The following is a 15,085-nucleotide window of genomic DNA, read 5'->3' on the forward strand; positions in this document are numbered from 1 at the left end:
TGGCAGGACCCAGACAGAGGCACAGAAAGAAGCGGGGATCTTAGGAAATAGAAAATGAAGCTAACAAGGTCAGGAAGAGCCCCACAAAGCTGTTCCCTGCTAACTAACTTTCTTGCTTCAGTCAGTGTTCATTGAGTTCCCGGTGCAGACCACTGAACAAGACCCAGTAGGAGACAGAAACCCATTTCTGCCTTCAGGTAGTACATTCTAGTGGCGGAAAAGACACACTCCTATGTAAAGGCAAGGGAATGGGAATGGAGAGGTATGTTCAGGTAATGGGGAGCAGGTGAAGAAAGATGGTGAAGGGAGGTGGGGTAGCTAAGGCTACAAGGATAGAAAGTCCCCGAGGGCTGGGAATTTCATCAATTGAATTCACTCCTGGGAATACCTAGAACTAGTGTTGCCAATTCACTTTGTTGACTACTACTGAGAAGTAAATTGAGGCTAGAAACCAGAAGAGCTTAAATTCCTCAGACCCAGTTTTCCAGATATGTGGGGGATTGGGGTAGAATTGTGGGCTGAGTGAATACTCCTGGCATTGCTATGCAGAGTGATGGAAGAGGGGCTTGCTTTTAGACCACCGTCCTAATTAAATAAATGATAATTCAAGCATGAGACACTAAGGGGCTCTCCTACATTAGAGAGAGCTCAGAAAGGGGGTTTAGTGTGAGTGGCAATAAGGGTTTAGGGAGCAGGCTCACAAGTTGCAGAAATCTCAGCTGACTCTCTGAGCCATCCCTCCCCTCCCCCCAGCTTCTGTGAGACAACTCAGTTGCTGCTGCCACCTTTAGCCACAGAGATAACTGCTGCTTTATAAGCTCATTTGTGAGTTCATTCATTCATTCACTCATTCATTCTTCTACAGTTACCAAACATGTACTGTGTGCTTCACCCTCTTCTAAGCCCTGGGGACTTGCCAGTAAATCAGACCTCAAGGACCTTACAACTACATAGGGTCAAACATAAACATGCGTGTGAGTAATAAAGGGCTGTACATCTGCAGAAGGCATAGTAAGTGCACAAAGGAGGATGTCCGTGTTGAGGTGCAAGGCCAGGAACATTTTACAAGTGGAAGGAACCACTGAGTTTTGCTTTAAAGGGTTCACCAATTGTGCAAAAGGGAGTCAGGAAGACACTGTTCTAGCAGAGAGCAAAGTGCACAAAAGCTTTGAGGAGAACAGCTGACATGGGCTTTGGAACTGCGTGGTAGGATGTAATGCGGTGTGGGCTGGGGATACTAGAAGTCAGCAGATCACTATGGTCTGATTCACTGCACGTGATTTAAACCAATATATGTATATCTAAGCAAATAAGACTACTTGAGACAGAATGCAAAAATACCAAACATATTCTAAAAAAACAAAAAGAAAGACTTCAAAGAGATGTCAAGTTTCATGTGGATTCTTTCACAGTTTGCCCTTTCTCTTAGCTCTGGCTGCCATGACAAAATCTCACAGACTGGGTGACTTAAATAACAGCAATTTCTTTCTCATAATTCTGGAGACTAGAAGTCTCAGATCAAAGTCTGGCAGGGTCGATTTTTGTTGAGAGCTCTCTTCTGGGCTTGCAGACTGCCTCCTTCTCATTGTGTTCTCACGTGACAGAGTTCTGGTCCCCTTCATCTTTTAAGGACACCAGTCTTACTATTTTAGAGTCCTACCGTTATGATCTCACTTAACCTTTATTACCTCCCTATAGGCCCTTTCTTCAAATACAGTCAAACAGGGGATTGAGGCTTCAGCATATGAATTTCAAGGGACACAATTAAGTCCCTTAAAATCTAGGCAGTGTGGGAAGATAGCTCTTTTATCCACCTCTTCAAAGCAGACAATTAGCCAGCACTAATAGTGCTTCAAGAAACTTCATGTGAAAGTTGTAAAGAAAGGAAAAACTTGCAAGAAGTCTGAAGAAGTAAGCTGGAGACTAATCAAGGGGCCCTGTGTGTGTGCCAAGTCTTTCCTGAATGCAATGGAATCCCCTGAGAGGGAGAGACCTGATCAGATTTGGCTTTGCAAGAGATCTCTCTGGCTGCATCATGAGAGAGTATTGGAGGAAACATCCTTGAGGCAAGGTGATAGATTAGGAGGCTCTGGCTGTGGGCAGATGAGAGGCTGGAGGCCTGAAGGATTGTGTAGAGATGAGAAATGTTCAGGGGATAAAGTCAAAGAACTTGGTACCCAGTTTCATTTGGGAGGAAGAGGAAAGAAAATGGAGGTGTGTAGGTTTCTCCCCGGTTTCTGGCTTGGATGATGAACTTTTATTCAGGTTTTCAAGGAAGTAGAAACAGTTCCAGGACTCCCCTGTCAAGGTCTGTTGGGCTTGCCAGCAGTAATGGGGTCCTCTCCTGTCCTTGACTCCCTTACCTCCTCCACCATTTTTCTCACAGCAAAACCCGTTTGGTGACAAGTTAGAGCAAATGCGGGAGTGAAGAGAAAGGGATTCTATGGGTTTGAGTGATGGACTTCTGTTGCTTTGGGCCACTCAGTATTTTGCCAACTTTCTCCTGGTAGAGCCCTTATTTCCCTTTGAGGACAAGCCCTCCCCTGTGCTCTGTGAGGTCCTGGTGAATCTCCTCATTACTGTTTCTTTCACAAGTGAGCTCCCAGTCGATCAAAGTAGGCCAATCTATTTGGGTTTGTTTAGGTCACTTGATCCAAAGATAGTCAATCAGATTCACCAGTGTACATTTTGAAACTGGCACAAAATTGTTCTGAAGGGATTAATATGTGCCTATGCCTTGTTACCTTGATCCCAAGACCTTTCCTTTTTCTGCCCTTTCTAAGAGTAAGCTAATCAACCTCTACTTTGTGAGCTACCCTGTACTCTTTCAGCAAATTCCTTTTTTAAAACTTAACATACTTTGTTTCTGTTGCTTACAACAATGGAACTGCAGCCAAAGCCCAGAGGGTAACAGGAAAAGCCCTATATGGTACAACTGTCTCTGTTCAGTCTGCCTTGGGCTGCAGAAGGAGACCTGAGATCACTCCTGCTGCCCCATTATAAACATCTCATGTTCTGCCCAGGCCCCTCTACCCATCTGTGGTAGAGAGTGTGGTACATACACTGCATTTGAAACCATTCCCTCTCCACTCCAGTCTTAGTTGACAGCCCTTATGGGAATTACTTCAGCTGTCTTGCCCAGCAGTCAAACTGTAAGGAGGAGGGAGTCATAAACCAGGAGACAGTGGAAGACCATCCACAGGCCTCTCCCCAGTGAGGACACAGAAAGTACAACAGAGGGTCTGACCACTAAAGAGAAAGTAAAATGGAGAGCCATAAAAAGAGGGGCCGACAGATGGAGGTGGCCCCAGGTGAGCCTTGCCAGTGTGACATTAACTTTCTCCACAATTTTTAAAGTTACTATTTTGTAGGACCTGCTGCCAGAACTTTCTGAAATGCCAGGCCTGAGTGCCAGAGCAAACTAGAAAGCCAGCCAGTGTGGGCTGTAAGTGCCAGAAGATCACAAACACAGACACTAATAGCAGCTTGCCTGATGTCTCAGTGCCTTTTTGTTTCTGCCAAATTGATGTGGCCATCAAGGTAATCTTCCAGGCCTCATGACCCAGGTGGTATACCCAGAAAGGCAGCCCCAGCCCAGAACCCTGAGACTGGCTTCTGGCAGTGGTTTGGGGGATCTAACGAATGTCCTTCCTTGTCACATTCAGGCAGGTCTGCAGCCACCTGGGAACTTCAGCTCTCAGGTCTTCAGCAGCCAAGAGCGATTGCAGAACATCTGTTGGTAGTTGGACCAGGACTCACTTCTATCTCTATAAACCTATGAGTTTCCTTCAAACAAAGAGGCCTCCCCCACTTCTGTCCCCATCCACACCCTGCCAGATGTTTGAGTTGTATTTCTACAAAGAAATATCAAAGGAAGCAAAAACAATAGCATTAGAATTGCCCAGAGCAGCTCTGCACTAGTGCAGAGCCTGCTTGGGATTCTCTCATTCTCTCTCTCTCTCTCTCTCTGTGCCTCCCCCACCCCTCTCAATAAATAAATGAACTTAAAAAAAAAATAGGATGGCCCAGAGCGGGCACTTGCTACCTATCCCATATGCATGCCTGGTCTAAAAATGGGGCAACTGATAGGCTTAAGTGTGAATTTATTTTATTACTAATTGAGCATATTGTGCTAGGTGCCATCAGCAAAGCCCTTGAGGAACTGGGTTGTCTTTCTAGTGAGGAACAAAGACAAGGTTATAAATAACTGAACTCAAGGTCTAAAGCTCAGCTCAGGTTCAGCTCAAAACAAAGAAGTGGTGGTGGGGGAGGGCCAGTTTTGAATTCTCTGTGCTTGGTAGTAAGATGATCAGCTCATACCATCAGAGTATTGCCTGTGCCACTCTTTGGCACTTATCACACACTTCCTTGGATGGTCAGTTCCCTTTGTAGGTATGTGAGTGTATCCCTGTTTACAAGGGAGGGGAGGGAGAGACTAACCTTTAATCTCGTGCCTTGAAAAGTGCATCATGATTGATGCACTAGTTAATGTAGGCAAATTCAGGGATCTTCAGGGGCCACTTTAGGGCTCTTTATGGGTTTCAAGGCATGGCTTAGTCAACTGTCACATCATTTAACATGTGGGGTTACCCAAACCCTGCTGCTTTAGCCTGTACTGCTTAAGCATGTTTGCATAAGACAAAAACTATATGAACCCCCAACTAGCCTTGTCTTGTGTTTTATACAAAGAGGAACTGAACATGCCCCCAGTTGGAGTACAAACAGTATCTCTTCGCCTCACTTGACACACATACATTATAAGAGTTATTCTGATCAGTGGTGAGAGATTTGGTTAACCAAGGTGAGGGGTCCTATTGTAAAGATGAAGGCCAAGCTGCAAAAATGGATGTTAGCTTTATGGTCTTTCACTGGGAACCACCAGGCTATATGTAGCTTCGTTCTTAAAACAGTCCTGTAAAGTAGGTGATGTCCTTCCCATTCTGTTGTTTGTGAAATTGAGGCTCAGAGAAGTCAAGGAGCCTCATCAGCTGTAAGTCTATTATTGAGTGAAGGAGTCAAGATATTAATGCCTATGTATCTGATGCCTTCGTGAAGAAGAGGCGAGTTCTCCTACACTCCTACTCCCATAGATCTTGGTGGGGTAGGGAAGAGCCTTCCAGATACCAGTTTCCCTCTCCCACCAGGACTTTTGGATTGGTTAAGATCTTTGTCCCTGTGTGTTATGGGGTGGTGGAGATGAGCATCCTGGGGTACTGTCTGAAATGGGTGGTGCAGAGGGCCACCCCTCTGGGAACAAATCTGTTCACCTAGCTGCTTGGCCAGCAGGATCTCTTGGTAGGGACTGAGGAGGGAGCAAGGCAGGAGTCAGGAGCTTGCCTGTGGGAAGGGTGAATGAAGAGACCATGAAGTCAGACATGGTTGGGCTTCCCACTCTGAGCTCTCAGGCAGGTTGGGATTCTGGGGATTTCCATGACTCATTGCAACCTGGAAGGGACTGGTTGCAGGTCAGCACCCTCCCTAGGTTAGCACTTCCTACAGCTCCTCCAACAACCCTCCCCTCCCCCCAGTGTGGAATTTACTGGAGGCACTAGAGCAGAGAAGTTCCAGGCCTTTAGGGCTATAGCTCAGGAATGTGGTCAGACTTCATTCCTTTACACTAACGGGCTTTGAATGAAGGTGATCTTTGTTTTGGCAGTCCAGGTGTTTGCTAAGGTCATTAATAGGAATCTGATGTCAAGGCTTCAGAATACTGTAGGTTGATATGCACAGGACTGATTAAGTAGCATAGGAATCTTGCTTTTTCTTTAATTAAGGCCACTTACCTGAACTTTATTCGAAATAAAATGTTTTTACTATCAGTGAGTGTCTATGTAGGGTGTCTGGGTGGCTCAGTTCCTTAGGCATCCTACTCTTGATTTTGGCTCAGATCATGATCTCTTGGTTCGTGAGTTTGAGAGTTGGGTTCTGCGCTGACAGCAGGGAGCCTGCTTGGGATTGTTATGTCTCCCTCTCTGCCCCTCCCCTGCTGGCTCAAGCGCTCAAGCTCATGCTCTCTCTCTCTCAAGATAAAAAAACATTAATTTTTTTCTTTATTAAAAAAGAGAATTAGCCCATAACTTAGGCCCATTTTAAGTAAATTAGTGAGATTTTAGAGGTATGTGCTTAGATTGTCAATGAAAAACCAAACCTGCTTCTTCTCTTTCCCAGGCCCATTTGTTTGGGATTTCTGGATGAAGAAGTGGGGTGGAGGTCAATGTTCACATGCTCCTACCTGACTTACAAGGCAGGGCACCTTTCAAAACCAGAAAGTGGGAGTGATTGGGAAAAAAGAGCAAGGTCTGTGTATAGTTTAATAGCTAGATGATCATTTCAGGTCGATGTCAAAGCATACAGTGTGTGTCATTCATTTATTCATTCATAATTCATTTATTATTTCATTCAAAACCATTTAATAATGAATAGTTTATATTGTTTATAGGATGTATTTTGTGTATATATCAAAGTACAAAAGTGCATCTATAATACGAACTCCTTTTTTTTTAAAAAGGATATACATATTCTAAATAAGCTTATATAGACATGGAAACATTTCTGGAAGGATACATAAGAAACTGTCAACAGTGTCCCTCTGGGGAGGGACTAGGATGGGTGGCCAGAAGGGTAGCCGGTCAGGAAGGAGACATTTGCATTTTATAGACTTTGCATTTTATATCCTTTTATACATTGACATCCTAAACTCTTCTGTACTCTCTGAGTTTGGTTAAATACCCTTTAATTTCTAGTGCCTGGTACCACTTGTTTCAGTAAAATTGTCACTGGCTTGTATGATGCAGTTTACAATGAAATGGAGCAATTTTTAATGGTGTTCTAGAAATAGCACTATGAATTCTGGGTCCTCTATTAGAGGAACATATTTGAGCACCAGTGTATTAGCGGGACCAGGCAGGTCAGATGTGCTTCTGATATGTGAACAAGTCAAAACAGGGACATGACAGAGGAGAGTAGTTTGGTTTCCTTATCAGTAACAACCAGCCTTTGAAAACAATATGTTCTATACTAGTAGTGGTACTAGAAACCTCCTTTCCTATCTTGGATGGTCTTTGGTAGCCACCTTCCTAGCTAGACAGAGGTAGAGTCCTGGCTCTTTCCATTCTCTCCATGTTTTCCTTGTCCCGAAACAGTGAAGACTCCACAGGACAAGATGGGGCATGCCAGGTTCCTCAAGTTCAGTGCAGTATGCACTTACCTTAGTTTTGTTTAAAAGTTTGTATCAGGCTTTATCCTTGAGAATCTTGGCCCAGAAGAAGCTGCTCATTCTCAGAAGAGGACTTATAAACTCAGTCCTTTCCATGGTCTTCATAACAGTGCTTGACCCCCAGAGGATCTTTCACTTTTCCCCAAAGTAAAATGTATGTCCAACCAAGACAAGTACAGGATTGGACAGGGGTTGAGCAGCTAGAAAATGAAAGCAAAATCACAAAAACACACCCCTCCAGAGCTGTTCTTATTAACTGGGCACTGAGGAAACAGGCAGAGGTGGTGTGGACTCGAGAACAGGCTGTTTGAATCCAGACTGTACCAGCTGTGGGACTTTGGGTAACTTATTTACTTAACCTCTAAGTCTTAGTTTCTTCCTCTGCAAAATGGGAATAAAAATACCTGCCTTGCAAGATTAGTGTGATGATTTGGATTTAACCCACAGTAATCTGATTAATCATTCATTCATGCTTCAAACAGTACATGTTTATTATGCATTAAGCAGTGTGCTAGGCACCAAGAGAGATTTCGACTATTAATAAAACATGGCCCTTCCCCTGCGGGGATTCAAGTCTAGAAGAGGAGATGTAAAATTTAACAAATACATTAAATCAGGGTGATAAATGCAATAATAAAACACATACCAAACTCATTGGTGTTAAACAATAGGAGTGAAATTCAGAATTTAGAAATCACTGTAACAGGTAATGTTTTGATAAGTAAGATGGTTTCTTTCTTTTTTTTTTTTTAAGTTTATATATTTTAGAGAGAGAAGGACAAGCAGGGAAGGGACAAAGAGGGAATCCTAAGCAGGCTCCCCACTGCCAGCTTGGAGCCCAACGTGGGGCTTGAACTCACAAACCATTAGATCATGACCTGAGCTGAAATCAAGAGTTGGATGCTTAACTGACTGAGCCACCCAGGCACTGCAGTAAGATGGTTTCATTACAAAGGATTGCTGATTATGATTATTTCATTCATTTATTAAACAATTTAGATGCTTCTTATGGGCAGAAAAGTAAGGGAGGGACCCTGCCTCTTTTCTCATTCCCATTGCTTCTGCCTTGGTTCAAGTTAGCATTGCCTAGAGGTGGTGGCCTGCAGCCTCCTAACAAACCTTTTTACCTCCAGATTTTCCCACCACCAATCCATTTTTTGTTAATTGCTTGGTGATGCTAGTGAACAATCTCTCATACCTGTGTTTCACCCATTTACAATCTCTTTTCATAAATGTTGACTAAGGTGGTCTTCCCTACAACCAAATGAGGTATGGGGAGGACAGAAGGGATTATCTTTATTTTAAAGGAAAATGAGGGCCTTACAGGTCAAGTGACTTGTTCTAGGTTAAACTCAAACTCAAACTCACCTCCTCCTGGGTGCAAATCCAGTACCTTCCAGTCCACGTCTCTCTGTCAGGGACACTGGACTGTTAAATAATTTTATGGCTTCTTGTTCCTCAATGTAGTTGACCACTTTGTTAGTTGTTAGAGCTCAGGAGAAGCATCTGTTTGATGACAGACTTTTGATGCTCTCAGCTACTCTTGCCAAACCCAAGATTAATTAGAGAGTACAATTAAAGTCCTCTCCTATTCCAGAGGCCTCTTGGGTCAAGCCTCTGTCATTGGCATGGGGGGAGTTTTCATTGCCAGAGGGAGGTTCTGGGTGAAACACCTGGCACACAGGGTTTTCCTTGCTCTCTCTCCAAGAAGACAGCCTGCAAGGGGCAGGTCTGGGGACCAGGAACACAAGTGTGTGCCAGGAACAGCTCTAGTCCAGGAGGGCTGCTGAGTGGTGTCCCAATTCCTTCTTGTCCTGGTGTTAGACTAATTGTCTTCTGAGTAGCACTTGCTTCTGCTTCATTAATTTCATTTATTGCCTCACATGTTCATTCATGCATTTTATCCATTCATCGAACATATATGTAGCACCCTATAAGCACTGGGGATGCAAGTAAGAATAAGATATGGTCCTTGCTTCTTCTTTCTTTCTATCTTCAGATCTGTACTGGACATATTAGTCCTGTGCCTACATCACTGATTCTCACCCTCATCCCCCAAGGAAATACCATCATCACCACCCTCCCGCCAAGGTGGCCAAATGTGGTACCATCAATTTCACTGATCCAAGAGGCAAGTTATCATTTAAAAATCTCATGGAAGGATTCTAGTTAGTCCCATTTGGATTATCTATCCACATCTTGAAAGTAAGTATATGTGTTACTGTGACTGGGCCAAACATGTTCCCATTCTTGTGGCCATTGGAGCTGAACTCTTTCCAGAAGATAGGGTGTGTTTTGGGAGAAGTGTACCAAGTAGATAAATATTTTAAAAATAAAACAGTGGACCCCTATGGCTTTCCATGGCATAGGGGTAGCTGCGTGACTGCATATCCACCACTGCATGTCCCCCTCATCCTGAGGTGACACAGTCCTTCATTTACCTTAGAAACATTTCACCTTGAAACCATTCTCCTGGTCTGGTGTATGACCCAGTTATTTCATACCCATACATCTCATGAGCTTCATCTTTGGTCCGGACAGCTTTAGACTCCCTCCTCAAAATCAGTTGCCCCCATAAAGAATCTACCATTAATCCATGGAGGTAGAATTAGTGAATGCAAAGGAATAGTCAGGCACTGCAAGATGGGTTCCTCACAGCGATGTTTCCAATTAATCATCCTCACGTGTCAGATGGGGAGAGGGCAAAGAACCGCTGAGGGCGTGTCAGCACAGGCTGGCTGCATGGCTTCCAGTTAGTGGCAGGTGCTGTTATGTGAATGGCCTACAACCAGGATTCCACCTCCTTGTCAGTGAGTGTGCAGCTTAGTTGAGTGTTTCTGGGTGTGAGAGTTCATAGGGTCATGAACTGCCATTCACTCACGCAGCCATCCAGAGATCATCACACAGTGGATCTGTGTGAGAGCCTGAAGCGAGGCCTCAGTAGGATTTTACTGGAGCACGGATTCGTGTCTAGGCAAAGCCAAAAACTTAGAGCAAAGGCAAACAATTTAGGATGGCTCCTGAACTGACTGTACTCACTGCAGTCCAGGCAGATGTGGAAGCAGGTGTGGGAACAGTTGCCTTATGTGCCAGAGTTCTCTCTCATCATCCAGCTGAGGGGCAGGGGTGATGGTGGACAGAGGAGATTCAGCCTGCTCAGAGCTGTTAGCTGGCAGAGTGAGGCTTAAGCAAATGGGTAGGAACCTTTCAGCTCTTCATTGATCTTGAAAGGGGATTCCATTACCAGGCTACTGGCCGAGTAGAAGTGAGGTCAACAACCCAAATTATGTAACCAACAGAAGGTCATGGTCCAAGACATCCTAGCTCTCAGAGCTGCCTGTGCAGCCCCAAAGGACTGGCCCCATTAAAATTATGATGTTTCTTCTTTCCAGGCCATACTCTTTTCAGGGCCACATCTACCACCAAACAGCTGGGTACCACCATTTGGGCTTAGATGTCTTTTGTTATAGAGGGAACTATATCGATGAACTGTGTTTGTCAGAAGATGCTGAGCTTTTCTCTCAATATCAACAAATGATTGTAGTTTTCCTCATTCTGCACCCACATGGCTGTGAGTACTTTACATGAATTTCACTTTTAGAGCACCTTAGCTCTAAGTTCTAGATGGACATTTCTGCCAGATACTGTACAGGTCATTTGTAAAACACTCTAAGCAAGTCATCAGATGTGGACCTTTGCTCAGCCTTTGTTATAATCAGACATTCAATTCTCTTTAGCTACTCAAGTTTGACCAAGATAGTGTCTTTTTATTCTCTATAACTTTCCTTTCTCACTTTCATTTATTTCTAAGCTTTTAGCTCCTGGATGGCTCAGTCAGTTAAGCATCCAACTTCAGCTCAGGTCATGATCTCTTGGCTCATGAGTTTGAGCCCCCATGCCTGGCTCACAGAGCCAGGAGCCTGCTTTGGATTTTGTGTCTCCCTTTTTCTCTGCACCTTCCCCGCTCATGCCCTCTCTCTGTCTGTCAAAAATAAACAGTAAACAAAATTTTTTATAAATGTGTTTGATAATTGGACTATTATTTATAATATTGTAGTATTGTTCAAAATACTTCACTGCTGCTCTTTGGGGCAGAGCTATACTTCCTCACCCTATTGATATTCGACCTGGTCCTATAACTTTCTTTGGCTAATAAAGTATGACCAGAGTGACACATGCTACTTCTGAGCAGAAGGTCACAAAGGGATTTGTGAGAACATTTGCATGTTCTCTTTCTTCTTTTTCAGGGAAAAACTGAAAACTAGTATTGTAGTCACTGAATAAATCCCTTATGATGATTATTTTTAAATGGCTTATCCAGGGTTTTATACAGTGGAATAAGCTCTCAAGACCTAATCTAGTCTTGGTTCCTGTTTTTCTCCCCCTTTGTCCTGAAGGCCCCTAATCTGGATGCCATCCTGAAATGAGATAAGCTAATTATGGGAAGGGGAGAGAGGGAAGCAAATAGGGGAGGTCTTAGTAAAGACCAGAGGAACCGGAAGTGAGAGCAGGTGATGCATGCAGGCATCGCAAGCACTGTGTCTGGCAGCCCTCTTGTGCCAGCACAGAAGTAAAATCTGGTTAAAGGGGGAGCAGGGAACTTTTACAATGCCCAAAGATTTCCCGAAGGCAGATGTTTTTGCTTTTGGCAGCCTATTCCTGGAGGGGAAAGCAAAGAGATGGACTTGCTGTCATTTGGAATGACTCTGACCCTGTGGTGAAATTGGCCAGCCAGGACTGGTAATGTATTGAGGTGGCTTCCTAGTTTGGTTAGGTTCCTGGAAGTTGAAAGCTTCATTTCTCTGAGCACGTTTCTCTTTTATTATTGTGTCTTTCCAGTGCCCCAGTCTTTGGCTTTCTCCAGCACAAAGCAATTTGGGTACAGGCCCCAAAGAGGACTCCCAACAGAGTGTATAAGGACTCTAGTTCCTGAAATTGGTATGTTTCTCTTCCATCACCTCTATTCCCACATATTCATATGACATGAATTTGAAATACCCTATTCATATAAAGACTGCACACTGTTTCAAGCCATCCCAATAATGGGTAAAATGCACTTAAGCTGTCCCTTTTAGTGCAAAAGACAGAGTCTTGCTAAGCCACGCTGCAATTAGCTTTGTATGTTTCTTGTCACAACCATGGTCTGCCCACAGTGAGACCAAGATGAAACGCTATTCCTGCTGACTTTGTGACTCTGTGTGAGTATGTGTATTTAGGCACTTATTTAAAACATAACCACAGGCCAATGTGCCTTTATCGAACCACATGGAGATCATTACTGCACTTGCATTTTGTGTTGGAAGGAAATACAGCAGCTAACCACCTGAAATCTCAATAGTAAAAGAACACCATAAAGTTCTACAACTGTGGGACAACAGATTGTGAAATGGAGGTTTCATTAAAAAAATTAAGAAGTAAGTTATGTTACAAACTTGGGCACTTTTGCCATAGTGATTAGTAGAGCTTATTATGTGTGACTAGAAGATTCCATTTCTCCAAAGCAATAAAGAATTAGAAAAATATCTGTTGGTATATCTCTGATCCCAATCTCCTTGTATTCAGATGATGCAAGCAGAATTTCTCACAAGCTTCCAATATATAGAAGCAATGTACTTGTATCACTAATATTTTATTATTTTTTTAAGTTTATTTATTTTAATGTTTATTTTTCAGAGAGAGAGAGAGAGACAGAGCACGAGCAGGGGAAGGGCAGAGAGAGAGAGAGAGGAGAGAGGGAGACACAGGCTCCAAAGCAGGCTCTAGGCTCTGAGTGTCAGCACAGAGCCTAACATGGAGCTCAAAATCATGAACTGTGAGATCATGACCTGAGCCAAAGTGGAAAACTCAAATGATTGAGCCATCCAGGTTCCCCATAAGTGTATTTATTTTTGAGAGAGGGAGAACAAGTTGGGGAGGGGCAGAGAGAGAGGAGACAGAGAATCCCAAGCAGGTTCTGCACTATCAGGCATGGAGCTGGATGCAGGGATCTAACTCATGAATTGTGAAATCATGACCTGAATCGAAGTCAAGAGTCAGATGCTTGACCGACTGAGCCACTCAAGCATCCCATTATTACTAATATTTTAATGTGTTGCTAGTCTTTTGCCAGCAGCAAAGATGGCCATCATTAAGAGTTGTGTCCAGGCGCACCTGGGTGGCTCAGTCGATTAAGCCTCTGACTTTGGCTCAGGTCATGATCTTGCAGTTCATGAGTTTGAGCCCCACAATGGGCTCTGTGCTGACAGCTCAGAGCCTGGAGCCTGCTTCGGATTCTGGATTCTGTGTGTGTCTCTCTCTCTGCCCCTCCCCCACCTGTGCTCTGTCTCTCTCTCAAATAAACATTAAAAAAAAAAAACTAAGAGTTGTGTCCAAGTCTTCCTCTTGATTCTGTGTTCCACCAGACTCATTTTCATGGAAAAAATTCCATTCAGGTCCTGGAAAGATTAAAGCACCTTAAACTTTAGCTCCAAATTTAGCTCTCTGAGAAGCAGATTGAGATCCACAAGTCCTGAATGAAGCTGGATGCTTTCGGAGACAGCTTGTGTTGGCTTAAATTAAAGCTGGCTCTCTTGAGGGCTGTAGACACCACAAACAAAGCTTTCTTTACTGTGTTCAACTACTGTATTCAATGCACTGAGTAACTCTTAATGTTCCTAGGGTTTCCTAAATGGCCTAGGAATAAAGCTAACAGAAGAGGGTAATATATTTCACTTAACTAACTTTAACAGTATAACCAAAGTTATTTCTTTTCAAATAGCTCATGAAAGGCTTTGGTCAGAATTTTGGTGGCAACAGAAATACTTGAACATTAATCCATCAGCTGTCCTGTAGATCACCAGACTGTGAGTACATTAAGAATGAAACACCACCCTGGATGCTATAACCTTTATAGGTCTGTATTTCTTTTCCAAAAAATAAAAAGAACAAAGTCACCACTCTCACAACAACTGGCAGAAAACTCCGTAGAAACTCAACACTTTTTTAATGAGAAATACCTGATGTCATATATTTATGTCATAAATACCTGATGTTTAATAAAGACTGAGTTGGTTGTACACTAAGCCAATTTAAGAATGTGATCTGTAACTCACAGTCTTAATTACATGGAGAAAAAAGTGAATGGGTTCATTAATGCTGTGAAAAGGAACAGTGACCTATCTGCCAAGTGGCAAGGTGGAAATAATTAATCTGGTCAATTAAAAAGAAACAGATAATTTAAAATGCAAAGCCTTCCAGGTGGTGCACTGAATTCTGCTATCTGGAATTGCAAATTCTTACTGTCAATTTTGGTTTTCTCCGTACATTTTCCTTGTCCTTTTTCTTTTTTCCATGGCTCAAATCTAATAGAAAAATCTTTCTAAGCTATAAATCATGACCTGCTTCTTTATGTCTTATGTTCTTAAATATTTATTTATTCTAACATGTACTCTAGAAGGGCTCCAGGGGGTTAACAAGTCCTAAGTACCATCTCCAAGATTCCGTTGTCTCTCTGTTGAGGGTCTGTTTCGTCTTACTTTCCCTTCAAAATTGTTTGTCCTTGTTCTGGGGTTTTAATAATATTTTAAAAGTGCTAGAGCCTGAGCCACACTGTCTGGGTTATCTAATCCCATTTATGATCCTATAACCTTGAAGCTTGCCACGGCCTGGCTGTCAACACCAGATTCTAAATACATAGGGTAGTGCATTTGCTCCACGGAACCGGAAATTAGTCAAACAGTTACTTTTCTACAAAGGTTCATAATTCCTCTTGACATTTACAAGCAAGTACTAGTTCTTAGACCTCAGGTTGCAGCGAGTGGCTACCCGCAACAAAGCACCAGGGCAGGTATTTGTGCAGAGCAGCTGGGCACTCTTCTCCCTTGGCTCCCC

At 43.2% G+C, this 15,085-nt stretch overlaps 1 long non-coding RNA gene across 1 annotated transcript in view; it reads left to right on the plus strand.

Moving 5' to 3' along the window:
• LOC144241716 (uncharacterized) overlaps positions 1–15,085 on the plus strand; it is a 47,071-nt gene that overhangs the window by 23,035 nt on the left and 8,951 nt on the right. Inside the window, exons 3-4 of the long non-coding RNA XR_013338169.1 lie at positions 12,056–12,154; positions 13,974–14,058. This is a non-coding gene — a long non-coding RNA (uncharacterized LOC144241716). The remainder of the gene's footprint in view (positions 1–12,055; positions 12,155–13,973; positions 14,059–15,085) is intronic.

This window comes from Crocuta crocuta, unplaced genomic scaffold (assembly GCF_008692635.1).
Source record: "Crocuta crocuta isolate KB4526 unplaced genomic scaffold, BGI_CrCroc_1.0 scaffold17, whole genome shotgun sequence".
Taxonomy (NCBI): Eukaryota; Metazoa; Chordata; class Mammalia; order Carnivora; family Hyaenidae; genus Crocuta; species Crocuta crocuta.